The sequence below is a fragment of the Leptodactylus fuscus genome, chromosome 3, assembly GCF_031893055.1.
Source record: "Leptodactylus fuscus isolate aLepFus1 chromosome 3, aLepFus1.hap2, whole genome shotgun sequence".
Lineage (NCBI taxonomy): Eukaryota > Metazoa > Chordata > Amphibia > Anura > Leptodactylidae > Leptodactylus > Leptodactylus fuscus.
Window position 1 is genome coordinate 221,701,311 of NC_134267.1, and position 15,257 is coordinate 221,716,567.

Here is a 15,257-nt window from a genome sequence, read left to right on the forward strand (position 1 = left end):
ATCACTGTGTGTATTATCCCTGTACTGTGACATCATTATCCCTTTACTAAGACATTACATTGTGTTATCCCAATATGGTGACATCACTGTGTGTATTATCCCTGTACTGTGACATCATTATCCCTTTACTAAGACATTACACTGTGTTATCCCAATATGGTAACATCACTATGGATTGTCCCAGTTTATTAGGGATAGTCCCATTGGTTCCCCACAGCAGGAGGTGTCAGGGTGTTGCCATACCAGTCAGAGGCCTTCTGGGTCTAAGTACCAATGCCTATTAGGTCCTGACAAACTCCAGACATAATCCCCTACAATACTGATCTACTACAATGTATTATATATATATATGATCAGCCTGCTGACTGCCCATATAATATACCGCACTATATCCGCATTGTAGTGTATTACGTCCCGACTGAGACTTCCAGAAAAAGTTAAAAAAAACGGCGTATTCAAGATCCAAAAACATGAACAAAAGTTAAGATGATACAGTGTATGTACCTCAAACTGGCGCCATCTAAAAACACAACACATCCCACAAAAAACAAGTCCTGCTATCGCTTTGCTACAGAGAAATAGAAATGTTTCGGATTTGGGAATGGGGAGATAGAAAAAAAAAAAAAAAACCAGGAATAAGCTGCGTCCTTGTGGGGGTCATTAGCAACAATGGGGGGAACGCTGGATACCCCCACTACACCCAATATGTGCTGCAATATGGCGCACGCATCGCTGCAATATGTCTTTGTGGACGCCATAAGGAGACGTATTGGTCACCAATGGGTTAATACATATAGTTGATTCTTGTGGGTGCAATTCACTAATAAGATGTCTGATAGGTCAGGGCTTGCTTTTACTAAACTCTCTCTTTATTCTGGAGGTTTCCAGCTGCCCCCTCCCTGGTGTCAGTAACATGGCTGTCCACCCTCCTCCTTCCCACAATGCACCCGGCCCCTAGCAGGTGTGACACTGTGAGAGGACCAAGATGGCCGCCTTCTGGAGCCCCGGGAGGAGCCTGGAGTAACGGGGGGCGTGAGGATCACGTCAGGCTGCCTCCCTGTAGTTGGTGCTTGTGCCCTGGCACCATCACACCCCCCGCCACAGGCACGACGGGGGCAAATGATTGGGATGGCTAATATAGTGTGTGTATGGGCCACCTGCCCGACCGTGTCACTGCACTGACGGCGCCTGTGTGTGAACCTGCAGATTAGCGCTGCACCTGCCTGCGCCCGCCCGCTCTCCCTGTCAGCAGCGCACCTTGTCATTGGGCCGCGGACGCCTGTGACGAGTGCGCGCTCCGAGCTGGTTTGTCCTGTGGGGCTTGCTGTAGTCTGAGGTGTACGGGGCACGGAGAGACTGGCAGCGGCAGGAAGACAGCGGGGAGACCGAGCGACTGACAGCGGCTGTACATGGAGGTCAGTACTGTGTGTGCCCGGTGTATGTGCAGCTACAGGTGACATGTATGTGCCCGCGCCGTGGACAAGCAGAGTTGACATTTATGTAGGAGCTTGCTCCATGGGGTGGGACATGTTTATAGCTGTGCAGGACATGTTACATGTATGGGACCGGGCTCATGTATCTACCGCAGGGTGACAAGTCACATGTATGTACTCAATATATGGAATAGGATACATTACATGTATGTGCTGCAAGTCACATGTGTGTGCTAGGACCTCTGACATGTATGTGCAGAATATATCGTATATGGAACCTTACTAATATATACTGAGTATATAGGGTAGGACATGTTACATGTATGTGCAGAATATATCGCGTGTAGAACCTTACTAATATATACTGAGTATAAAGGGTAGGACATGTTACATGTATGTGCTGCGAGTCACGTGTGTGTGATAGGACCTGTGACGTGTATGTACAGAATATATCGCATGTAGAGCCTTACAAATATATACTGAGTATATAGGATTGGACATGTTACATGTATGTGCTGCAGGTTGACAAGTCACATGATATATGTTTATTGTGAGAATAAGGGATGGCAAATGTTTCATATGTGATACATGCTTGCAGAATGAGAAGTCACGTGTGTATATATACGTATATATTTACTTATACTTTATAAAATATATAACATTTGACTTGTTATCCTGCAAGCATGTATATAATGTCATATCTCTTATACTTGGTACATGCATGTAACGTGTGACTTGTCAATCCTCAAGAATACCGCACATACATGTAATGTGTCCTATATCATATTCTTAGAACCTACATCTTTATGTTGCAGAGTAACAAGTCACATGTTAAAGGTATGAACTAAGTATATGGGATAGGACATTTTACATGTGTGTGCTGCATTCGTGTGGCATGACAAGTCATGTATGTGGTATATGACGTGTATGTACTGCACGTTTGTAGGGTGGAAAGTAATGTGATGTATGTATTGAGTATATTGTGTAAGGTTTATGAAGTATATTTCTGTATATCATTGTATTTGATATGAAACTATGGGACATGTATGTACTGAATATGTGAGATAGCTTATGTACTATTATATAGTAAGGAGCCATGTCTTGTGTGTGCTCTGGTTCTAGGATTCTCATTAATACATACAGGTAATAGATATGTGTGCACAGGATAGGACGTGTTCTGTCTGTATTCTCTCTACGAGGATCACTTATACATGTCCTGCACATGTACTCAGCAGATATAGTGACATGTTTATATGTATCAGTATAGGTGATATGTTACATCTAAGGTCTTAGTACATTTAGTAATATATTTATTGTGTGCTTAGGACATAGACATTGTATACGATCACCTGTAGCTGACATGTTACATGACATGTAAGGTTTGGAGGGCGCTGCTCCATGTTGTATAGACTCCCAGTACATGTGACGTGACAGGTGACTTGTATGTGCCGGTCACCCCCTCCCCTTTTACCAGTATGATAAATAATACATGACAGAGTCATACAAGTAGTGGAGACATCGGCATTATGGTAGTCCGTGCGTCTTTTCTTGTAGTCCGGCATAATCCAGAATGTCATCGTCTGCTCGGAGCCGCCATGTAACATCAGAGTGCACCAGACGTGATTCAGGTGACTTGGATACTTTCAGAGGTTACTATATGTCTGATAATCTGTAATATCCGGCATCCATCGCCTCCCATTGGTACAGTAACTGACGGCCTTTACATGTCATGCAGTTCTGAGCTCCATCTGTCCCCCCCCCCCCCCCTTGTATTTTGATGCTGCCTTTGCCCCCTGTGTGTGTCCTGGCTGACCCAGCATGTGCTGCCCCCGATCTCCTCCAGGCCGTGTACACAAGGAACCTGGCAGGTGGTGCAGCATCTACCTGGTGCAAATCACACCGGGCACTGCCAAGTCCTGATCTTACCAGCTCTGCAGCATCTGTAACTGGTCAGTGGCCCAACCAGTGTTCACATTCACATGTATACTCATGGAGAGCAGCTCCTGTTTACAGTGGGGATGAGGGGGACGCAGGAAAGACAGGGGGGGAGAGGGTTTCCTTGCATTGAAATCCCTTAAAGGGATTGTCCAGTTTAGAGAATCCATAAACCCTACATGTGCCAAAGAGCTGTAAATTCCTGATATCGCTTACCCCAGCTATTTACAGCAGTTCCTTGCTGCTGTAGATAGACATGGTGCTCTACATCCGGACAAAGATGGCGCTAGTGAGGTGATAGCCCGATTGACCACCTATGTGTATTCACTTCTGTGCTGATTCAGAAGGTTTTGCCGCCTTTATCTGCACTTGAAGGAAGTTAAAGGATGGGGGTCAGAAAGTGGGCAGAGCACATCGGCGCCATCGTCATTCCAATGTAGCACTAAATGTCGTGTACACATCTTAGCAACCGAGCCAGTAAGTCTTACACTGCGTATAAGCCAATAAATTCCAGAACTTATTGGGAACTGCTCAGATCTTCACTAGGCCTCAGTGACCTAGGAGCCATCAGACTGTCCAGTCCCATCTGTCCTGTCTACACTAGACCTCAGTGACTTGGGATCCATCAGACTGTCCAATCCCATCTGTCCTGTCTACACTAGGCCTCAGTGACCTAGGAGCCATCAGACTGTCCAATCCCATCTGTCCTGTCTATACTAGACCTCAGTGACCTAGGAGCCATCAGACTGTCCAATCCCATCTGTCCTGTCTATACTAGGCCTCAGTGACCTAGGAGCCATCAGACTGTCCAATCCCATCTGTCCTGTCTATACTAGGCCTCAGTGACCTAGGATCCATCAGACTCTGATCCCCATCTGTCCTGTCTATACTAGACCTCAGTGACCTAGGAGCCATCAGACTGTCCAATCCCATCTGTCCTGTCTATACTAGACCTCAGTGACCTAGGAGCCATCAGACTGTCCAATCCCATCTGTCCTGTCTATACTAGGCCTCAGTGACCTAGGATCCATCAGACTCTGATCCCCATCTGTCCTGTCTATACTAGACCTCAGTGACCTAGGAGCCATCAGACTGTCCAATCCCATCTGTCCTGTCTATACTAGGCCTCAGTGACCTAGGATCCATCAGACTCTCTGATCCCCATCTGTCCTGTCTATACTAGACCTCAGTGACCAGGGATCCATCAGACTCTCCAATCCCCCATCTGTACTGTCTATACTAGGCCTCATTGACCAGGGATCCATCAGACTCTGATCCCCATCTGTACTGTCTATACTAGACCTCGTTGATCAGGGATCCATCAGACTCTGATCCCCATCTGTCCTGTCTATACTAGGCCTTGTTGATCAAGGATCCATCAGACTCCCCAATCCATCTATCATATGTACACTACTCTTGAATAACATGGGATCCATCATTACATAGTTATGACAGCAAGCAGAGGTCTTGCCAGTGCTGACATGCATTAGGTAGCAGCAGAATTTCCGGAGCACTGATGCCGCCTCCTTCACAATGGATCCGTACATCATGCGGCTGGCACTGCTGTGCTTGGAGAAGGCCGACTATTGATTTATTAGATGTGTGGCGTCCTGCGGTACGGTAGAGAACAATCATACTTATATTCTGTGTCACTGAGCAAGGCGCTGAGGAGTTCTGCTTGTGCTTTACAAGAAAATTGTCTGCTCATATTAAATCATTCTAAGATATTAGCGGACAGTAAGTATCTGCAGAGCTGGCAGAGCCGTATAGTGTGTGCCAGCCAGCAGTGATATCAGTACCGATGGCGTATTGCCAGGATATGCCACCACTTTATGATTGGTGGGGGTCCAACTAATCCTGAGAATCAAGGGGCACAGTTGTGGTGTCCCTATTACAGCACTGCGGCTACCTACTGTACAGGGGAGTGCAGCTCCCTGCAAGTGAATGGGACTGAGGGCAGTGCCCTTCATGGCTGGGGAACTGAGGTGCAGGGAAATTTTAGGTACATTGCAGAGCCCTATAAGCCCGGCTGCAAAAAGTATTTGGTCTGTACAGGTTATCACCCTAAGGAAGTACACAGGGACGTTTCCATTCACAGACAGCAAGCCAATCTGGGTACTGGTGAGAAACTGAAATGCAAAATATTTTAGAAAAATGCAGAATTTGCACATGAATCCAGAAAGCCCCTTCGGTTCCCCTCCTATAGTTTTAGTAGTGTTTGGTCTCATATGTTACTGTACATGGACTCTGTGTAGTATTGCTGTAGCCACTTGTTTTCCCTGTTATACAGGCATGTACAGGCGGGAATTAGGACACGTGTGAGTCAGTGTCAGGGGAGGGGTGTATCACTAGCCACTAAATAACCCAGCAACATTGCAAAACCAGCAGTGACAGTGATTTGTACACAGTGTGTTTTGTGGCTTTACTTCACTACTGGGAAACCACAGAGTAAACAACATTTCTTTTTTTGCCTGTGTCCATCAGTATTGTAAACTCATTGCTACTATGAACAGGTTATATACATTAATGCCGCCATAGCGTGGGATTGTTGTTTAGGCAGTTACCTAATGCACATGGGAAAGTAGATGTAGATTGGACATCCACATGTTGTGGGGTAGTATATAGAGGATCTCTCCTGTGTGGTGTAGTATATAGAGGATCTGTCCTGTGTGGTGTAGTATATAGAGGACCTGTCCTGTGTGGTGTAGTATATAGAGGACCTGTCCTGTGTGGTGTAGTATATAGAGGATCTGTCCTGTGTGGTGTAGTATATAGAGGATCTGTACACTGTAGTGTTCACTCCTATTAGATATACTCATATCCATACTGAAGCTCTTACAGTGTTGGCCAAAAGTATTGGCACCCCTGCAATTCTGTCAGATAATACTCCTCCTCTTCCAGAAAATGATTGCAATCACAAATTCTTTGGTATTAATATCTTCATTTAATTTGTCTTCAATGGAAAACCACAAAAAGAATTGTCAAAAAGCCAAATTGGATATAATTCCACAGCAAACATAAAAAAGGGGGTGGACAAAAGTATTGGCACTGTTTGAAAAATCATGTGATGCTTCTCTAATTTGTGTAATTAACAGCACCTGTTACTTACCTGAGGCACCTAACAGGTGGTGGCAATAACTAAATCACACTTACAGCCAGTTGAAATGGATTAAAGTTGACTCCACCTCTGTCCGGTGTCCTTGTGTGCACCACATTGAGCATGGAGAAAAGAAAGAAGACCAAAGAACTGTCTGAGGACTTGAGAAGCAAAATTGTGAGGAAGCATGAGCAATCTCAAGGCTACAAGTCCATCTCCAAAGACCTGAATGTTCCTGTGTCTACCGTGCGCAGTGTCATCAAGAAGTGTAAAGCCCATGGCACTGTGGCTAACCTCCCTAGATGTGGACGGAAAAGAAACATTGACGAGAGATTTCAACGCAAGATTGTGCGGATGGTGGATAAAGAACCTCGACTAACATCCAAACAAGTCCAAGCCGCCCTGCAGTCCGAGGGTACAACAGTGTCACCCCGTACTATCCGTCAGTGTCTGAATGAAAAGGGACTGTATGGTAGGAGACCCAGGAAGACCCCACTTCTTACCCAGAGACATAAAAAAGCCAGGCTGGAGTTTGCCAAAACTTACCTGAGAAAGCCAAAAACGTTCTGGAAGAATGTTCTCTGGTCAGATGAGACAAAAGTAGGAAAAGGCCTCAACATAGAGTTTACAGGAAAAAAAGAGGCCTTCAAAGAAAAGAACACGGTCCCTACAGTCAAACATGGCGGAGGTTCCCTGATGTTTTGGGGTTGCTTTGCTGCCTCTGGCACTGGACTGCTTGACCGTGTGCATGGCATTATGAAGTCTGAAGATGACCAACACATTTTGCAGCATAATGTAGGGCCCAGTGTGAGAAAGCTGGGTCTCCCTCAGAGGTCATGGGTCTTCCAGCAGGACAATGACCCAAAACACACTTCAGGTCAGCACTAGAAAATGGTGGTGAGAGAAAGCCCTGGAGACTTGTAAAGTGGCAGCAATGAGTCCAGCCCTGAATCCCATAGAACACCTGTGGGGGAGGAGAGATCTCTTGGTGGCAGTTTGGAGAAGGCCCCCTTCACATCTCAGGGACCTGGAGCAGTTTGCCAAAGAAGAATGGTCTAAAATTCCAGCAGAGCCTTGTAAGAAACTCATTGCTGGTTACCGGAAGCGGTTGTGCGCAGTTATTGTGTCTAAAGGTTGTGCTACCAAGTATTAGGCTGAGGGGGCCAATACTTCTGTCCGGCCCATTTTTGGAGTTTTGTGTAAAATGATCAAGGATTTGACTTTTTTTTTCATTCTCTTTTGTGTTTTTTCATTGCAAGCAAAATAAATGAAGATATTACAAAAGAGTTTGTGCTTGCAATCATTGTCTGGAAGAACACGAGTATTATCTGACAGAATTGCAGGGGGGCCAATACTTTTGGCCAGCACTGTATATAATGGCATCTCTAGAATCAGAATATTTTTGCTATCTTCCTCTCTGTCCCTGAAGCTGCAGGTTCTTTACTCCTTTATGGTGTATATTCGGTGAGCTGATGCCATTCTGCTCTTTGGTATATTCGGTGAGTTGATGCCAGCCTGCTCTTTGGTCTCGCCCGCTCTCTGGCCCTGCTTGGCTCAGGCTTGTTGCTCTATGACACATTTGGAATCCAAACCTTCCTGTTTAGGATCTGGATAATATTCACCCTGCGCGTTATCACCTGATCTCACATTCTGAAGAGTTTATTACACCTCAATTATAATACAGGCTGTGTGTGCCCAGTGTATACAGCTTTAGCTATGGGCAGATGTGACTGTGCGTCCATTCACTTGTATGAGGCTAATATCTCCCCCTCAGGACTAATTTTGTCTGTACTTGACCCCCACCATTTGTAAGGTGCTGCGGAATATGTTGGTGCTTTCTCTTTTCTCTTAATTCCGGTGGGATCAAAGTCGTTCTGGGGATAGTGAATAAGTGTCTTTTGGGGAACACTCCCCCTTCCACAGGATAGGGGATTCGTTTTTGCCTACTGGGGGGATCTTGATAGTGAATATACACACAACCACTGCGGGGTCTGTGGATAGGAGGTAAGCGTCTGACTGTTTCGAGTCTATTGAAGTTGATCAGGTGTGAGGATCTAACCTCTATGGTCTATAGATGTGGGATCAATGTCTGACCGCTGGGGGTCCCTGGATAAGCATCAGTGTCTGACCGCTGGGGGTCCCTGGTTAAGCATCAGTGTCTGACCACTGGGGGTCCCTGGATAAGCATCAGTGTCTGACCGCTGGGGGTCCCTGGTTAAGCATCAGTGTCTGACCGCTGGGGGTCCCTGGATAAGCATCAGTGTCTGACCGCTGGGGGCCCCTGGATAAGCATCAATGTCTGACCACTGGGGGTCCCTGGATAAGCATCAGTGTCTGACCGCTGGGGGTCCCTGGATAAGCATCAGTGTCTGACCGCTGGGGGTCCCTGGATAAGCATCAGTGTCTGACCGCTGGGAATTAGCATTGAGCGAGTAGTTTTCAATCAAATACCTCACCGGCATAGGAATGCGTGTAATCGGCCGAACACTGAGGGGTTAAACGCATTGAATATTTGAAGCGTTTAACCCCTTGGTGTTCGGCCAATTTCACACATTCCTATGCCGGTGAGGTATTTGATTGAATACTACTCGCTCCACGCTACTGGCAATCTGTTGGATCAGAGATGAATTTCTGACCTCTGGGTGTCCAGGCATTGTGGCCAGTTCCTGACTGCTGGGTGTCTGCATTTCAGGGACAGGTCTAACTACTGGGACCAATCACTAGAGTGAGGGTCCCCCCCCCACCACCTGAGTAGAGTGACCTGAATCCGGCTCGTGCACTACAACTAGACACAAGTACTTTGCCCGGCTGTCAGTCCCTCTCATGGAGTTGCATGGAGCAGCATTTGCACATGGCCGGACCCGGTACATCCACTTGTGGTCCAGGTGACGCAGCGCGGTATAGTCATGAGGAGTTGCCCTTTATCCGTGGATTAGCAATGGGTTATGCAGCGTTCTTAGGGGCAGTCTTACTAGGTAGGGGCACCATTAGGGAATCTTGTATCCTTTTGCCTGAAGCTAGTATTGTTCTGGTGATGGTCAGGAAAGGGTTACTTGCACATTGCTAAATGCTCCCGTGTTTACAGCCTGGAATTGCAAATGAGGGGGCAGTAGTGAGCCCGCATAATGTGCTTTTTATGGAAACCTGAGCACCAAGACAGAACTAGCTAGTTATCCAAGCGGTGCGAGCTGGCGTTCCTGTGAGATGTGTAATTATACAGCGCCGGGGGTATACGGATAGCTATATACGCTGATCTATATACACTCTGCATACATTTCCTATATTCTCTGCTGTTTTCCAGGGACTGTGAAGTTGTGCGCAGCGTATGGAGGAGTCAGGGGGAGCGAAACAGGACGCATACAGAATATATAGATACAGAGCGGGTATTTATAACCCTGCAGGGTCTCCAATGGCTTCTCTGAGACTTCCTCCTCATACCGCACATGACTTACAGGCCTTCTTCTTCTACACCCCACCGTCTCCACGTCCTTAAGTGTTTTGATAGTACACGACCCTGTACGCAGTAACGTTTGTCTCCTGATGCTTTTTGGGGTGACCCTAAATGGTTTGTGTGGGTGAAGAAGCAATCTGTTATATAGGCAGTATGGAACTACAACGCTCAGCATGCTGTCAGGGATTTCTGGTGGAAGCTGTAGGACACAACACTGACACTTGCTGTCTCCATTAAAGGGGTATTACAGGTTTCTTCAATTGATAATCGTCAGGGATCCGACACCCAAACCCCTGGCAGATCAGCTGTTTAAAGGGACAGCGACGTTCAGGTGAGCGCTTCGGCCTCTACGGCGTAAACTAAGCACAGTGCCATACCCTATATAATGGCTGTGATTGGTATTGCCCCTCAGCTCAGTCTTGATTGGGACTGAGCTAGGATCAGGCCATTTGACTGATGAATGTGCATTACATGGCCTGTGAAGTGGAAGTGGCGCTCAATGAGGGTTGTCACTTGCTCACTGAATAGCCTCAGTATTGTCACGCCGCGGGTTCTGCCACTGAAGCTGCGGGAAGATCTTGCAGAACGCTACCTTACTGCGTCATGAAAAAAGGAAAGCCCATTGGTACATTCCAATAAAAACTATAGAAGGAATATTCCATCAGGGAATCCACCTCAAAATTGGCTTCTATTGTGTGACTATAATCTAACTGTGTCTTACTCAGGAACCATCCCCAGGAATATGCAGAACATATAAAGAGAAATACTAAATTGTACTTAGTAAAGTGAATTGGTTGTGATAAAACATTCAGTTCCAGCATCAAGAGCCTATTCACATGACTGACTTCCTTGCTGCATGTTTTTTTTGTTTGTTTGTTTGTTTGATTTCCCCGCCTCCACAGATGAGAATCAGCAATTGAGGGACTGTTTCCATGAAAAAGATCCTTTAAATACATGGCCAAATCTCCGCTCAGATATGTGAATAGAGAGTAAGCCTGTGTTTTCTCCTGTTGTCTGCCTATTTCTCTCTGCTCATTCTTCCCCTCTCCATAGACTTCTAGAGAAATGAGTCAAATCACCTGCAGTTTGTCTCGAGACATTGAGCAATGATTTTCACAGTGAAAGTCGCTTTAGCAGAGGGAAAAGGAAAGCAACCTGGTTAAAGGAGAAAGAAGAAGCATTTTTCTCTAGATATAGTACATACTAGCTGGTACCCGCGACTTCGTCTGTGGTGATTGTAGAAGTGGGTATATACAGGCGTGGGTAAGGTTTTCGTACTGTGTATAAGGTATGGGATATGAAATGTAAGTTTGTATCTTGTTTTTGCTGTAATTCATAGAATACGTGAGACTTTTGTGTTGAAGTTACTTTGTATTAGAGCTGCTATATATACGGTGTTGTGAGAAACTTTACATAGTGACTTTGGGACAGAAGTATTTGAAGTTAACCCTTTCCCGCCAATGGCATTTTTTGATTTTCGTTTTTCGTTTTTGACTCCTCTCCTTCTAAACCCCATATATATATTTTATACGTGCGTGTACGGGGATGTATAGGGCGTCTTTTTTTGCGGGACCGGGTGTACTTTTTAGTTCTACCATTTTCGGGAAATGTTATTGGTTTGATCACTTTTTATTCAAATTTGTATCAGAATCAAAACAGTGAAAAAATGGCGGTTTGGCACTTTTGAGCATTTTTCCCCCTACGGCGTTTACCGAACAGGAAAAATATTTGTATAGCTTTGTAGAGCTGGCGATTTCGGACGCGGGGATACCTAACATGTACGTGTTTCACAGTTTTTAACTACTTTTATATGTGTTCTAGGGAAAGGGGGGTGATTTGAATTTTTAATCCTTTTTATTTGTTTTTATTTATTTTTTTTACTTTTTTTAAACTTTTTTTTTGCATTTATTAGACCTCCTAGGGGTATTGACATGGGTGGGCGGTGTCGCGGATTGTCAGAGCGGTGGGGTTCGGCAAACATGGCTGCTCCGGAGCGTTAAAGAGCGCCTCCTGGAGTATCGTTAAGGTGAGGGGCAAAGTGGTAAAGTATATGTGAATGTGATTGTGTGGGGTTAGGGGCGAGGCTGCAGAGGGCAATATGAATTTTGTGGCTTGCTATGGTCCAAAGTGTGTGAGATTGCAGAGATGGTGGTGTGAGTTTGGGTTTGTGGGGGTCCTGGCACAAACGTATGTGCGCTATTGTGACGAAAAGTAGCCTATTGCGCAATCCAGTGTAGTGACTATGTTTGTGGAAAATTTCAGCCAAATCGGTCGAGCGGGTTTTGCGTGATTGACTAACAAACATCCGAACACACAAACCCACAAACATCCAAACTCACAAACTTTCACATTTATAATATTAATAGGATTTAATACATAGTTTCTTATCTTCGCCTGTACTATTCATTAAAGGGGGTGTTCCAATGTGGACACTTATCCCCTATCCACAGGACGGGGAATAAGTGTCTGCTCACTGGGAGTCCGAATGTGTGTCCCCCAGTGATCGGGAGGTCCGAAAGTCCCCCTAAGGCCTTCTCGTGAGTGCGCTTGTGTGATCACTTCTATGAGCTGCCAGCGCTGTAATATCCAGTACATAGAAGTGAATGGAGCACTAGTCACTCACAAGGGAGGCCTTAGGGGGACTTTTAGTCCCCTATCCTCCTGATCACTGGGGGGACCCTAAATTCAGGCCATATATTTTACAGAAGGGATCGTGTGACACAACGCTGTGTGTGTGGGCAGGATAGTTTCTGCCGCTTGCAGCTGTTTCTATGTACTAACATTTGATGTTGCACAATGAATGTCGTCTGAAGAACATGTAATTTATTCCTCGGGGTGGGTCTGACATCGGCTGACTCATTGTAGGTCCTTATTGTTCTGAGGAGCGCTCCTCACACGGGGGGGGGGGGGGGGGGGGGATTGTCTTAAGGGAGTACAAAAATATCTGTCTGTTGCCTAAATTAAAGTGGTGCTCCGCCATTGAAACCACTCCAAGGAGTTTATCATTTTCCTTCTTTGCATTGACAGTATCTACAGCATTGGGTCTAAAGTACAACAAAAGGAAAGGGGTAGCATAGGACATGATGGCCTGCGAGCCTCGAGGGGGTCCAGGTGTCAGAGCCTATTGATCTAAGGATGGACTATCAGCATTGTAGCCCTGGAAAACCGTATCTGAACATTCCCACAAGGCAATGGAACGCCCATGTTTTATTTTTTTTGTATTTTTTGTATTTGTAACCTATCTAACTTCCTTTTAATAGAACTCCGGCTGTAAAGCTTCCACTACCAATGCTTTAACTTAGCGTTACCAGAAGTAGTCTTTCCTGTAAACCTGTACTCATTGCAGTATATAGAGCTGAAGGGGACGGTTGCTCCAAGTGGTTTATATCTTTTTATACTACTTAGAAAAATGCTTCTGGTTTTATATGAAGGCTGAAAATGCAATACTGGCTCTACAAGAACCGGAGATATCACTAGTTACAAATACAGCCAGGATTGTGATTTATATATGCAGCATGAACTATAGCATACAAAGCCCTAAATTGTGTTTTTTACCTATTGATATCTCATGTTGTTATATACCACCGTATATACTCGACTATAAGCCGACCCGAATATAAGCCGAGGCCCCTAATTTTACCATAAAAAACCTGGGAAACTCGAGTCGAGTATAAGCCAAGGGGGGAATCCACCATTGCAGATAAAAAGTCTGGTCATGTGCATTGCAGCTTAGTAACTCCATGGGGATCATAGTAATAGCAGTTAACCCCATCATGTCCCTCACATTAACCCCCTGTGTGCCTCACATAAGACTTACTGATATGTGGGACATATGGCGGTAATAATTAGGTATCTTCATAATTAAGGTCCTTCATTAGTACCCTCATGTGTCTCATATATTAGTAACCCTTATATGGGGCACACAGGGGTTAATATGAGGGACATGATGGGGTTAACTGTTATTAATGTGTGGCACATGGAGTTACTGAAACTAAATTAATAAACTCCAAATGCCTGACATTAATAGGAATAGTATCCCCAGTATGTACCTGTGTGTTACTTTCACTTTACTGTAGCTTCCTCTCCTCCATACAACAGACATCTTCCATAAGACACAATGAATCCTGGCCACTGATTTATCTGCAGATGTTACATACTAGTGGCTACAGGACCTTTGATGACATCACAGTCACGCAGTAGCACTAAAGGACCTCCCCCTTTGTTCAATGTATGCAGGTCCTTGCAGGTCTCAGTGCTCCGTGGACCCTGACTCGAGTATAAGCCGAGGGGAACTTTTTCAGCATAAAAACTGTGCTGAAAATGTCGGCTTATACTCAAGTATATGCGGTAGCTGAAAATATCAGCTTTCATGCGATACTAGAGCTATTTTTCTAGGTGGTATAAAACCGGAGATGGAGCCATTGGAAGTGACCATCCCACCTTTGGCTGAATCTGTTTACACTGGCAATACAAATGTGTACGGATTTCTCTGGCAACAGGAGAATGTTGTAGCCTGTTTTTCATTAAAAAGAAAGTTAGATAGGTTAATATAGTAGATCACAAAAACGGTCACCCAAAAAGAAAGTGAAATTGGGAGTTTTCTAAGTAGAAGCGCCCACTACTGGCTGAGGTACATTTCCTTCATCCCTTGTGCTCCGATCCAGCTCATGTAGCAGGTCACGTTGTAGCAGATATAGCATTAGGCTGTATATATGTATTGATATTGTGTCACTATCTCGGGAGACTCTCTGGATTATCCGCTCTGCTCCCACTAATGGACTTTCCACCATTGACCAGTGGTCAGTCATCCCACTAGCCCCTGGATCCATAGTTCTAGTTCTACAATGGAAATATTTAACCCTTGTACTGATTCCTATACTAATGATCTTTACATTGTGTTCCGTGTCCGGCCTGTCTGTCTCTTGGCTTAGCTTTTCCTTCTTGTACTGGGTCAGATCTGTCCTGTTGGACATGGATACAGTTTCATAAACCTGTGCGCTCCGGGGTCGGAGCATGAGCACGGTCTTTGGTTTCCGTTATATACGTTATATATTGGTTTTTCTTGCCGTGTTCCTTTAAGGATCTGTTCACACGGCTGCCTTTAAGGCACAATTTACAAATTCTCCGGCAGGTTCGGTAGTGGAATCTGGTCAAACCAAATCTGATATTGATGGCCTGACTGTTTTGGACACATTTGGGATTTGCATTGACCCTATGGGATTCCCGGACTTGGTGTGGGTTCTTGCACAGATTTGCAGTTGCTCCTTTGTATTGCACCGTTCCCAGTCTCTGTAAGCATTTCCTGATTCCATCCCCTTACCGGTAGAACAATTCGAGGCGG

At 45.3% G+C, this 15,257-nt stretch overlaps 1 protein-coding gene across 2 annotated transcripts in view; it reads left to right on the plus strand.

Moving 5' to 3' along the window:
- The first annotated feature begins 1,098 nt into the window (after positions 1-1,098).
- The window catches only part of ITSN2 (intersectin 2), a 102,374-nt gene continuing 88,215 nt past the window's right edge, over positions 1,099-15,257 (plus strand). For both annotated transcript variants that reach the window (XM_075269181.1, XM_075269182.1), the window contains exon 1: positions 1,099-1,415. The gene's annotated coding sequence lies outside the window, so the exon portion shown is untranslated. The remainder of the gene's footprint in view (positions 1,416-15,257) is intronic.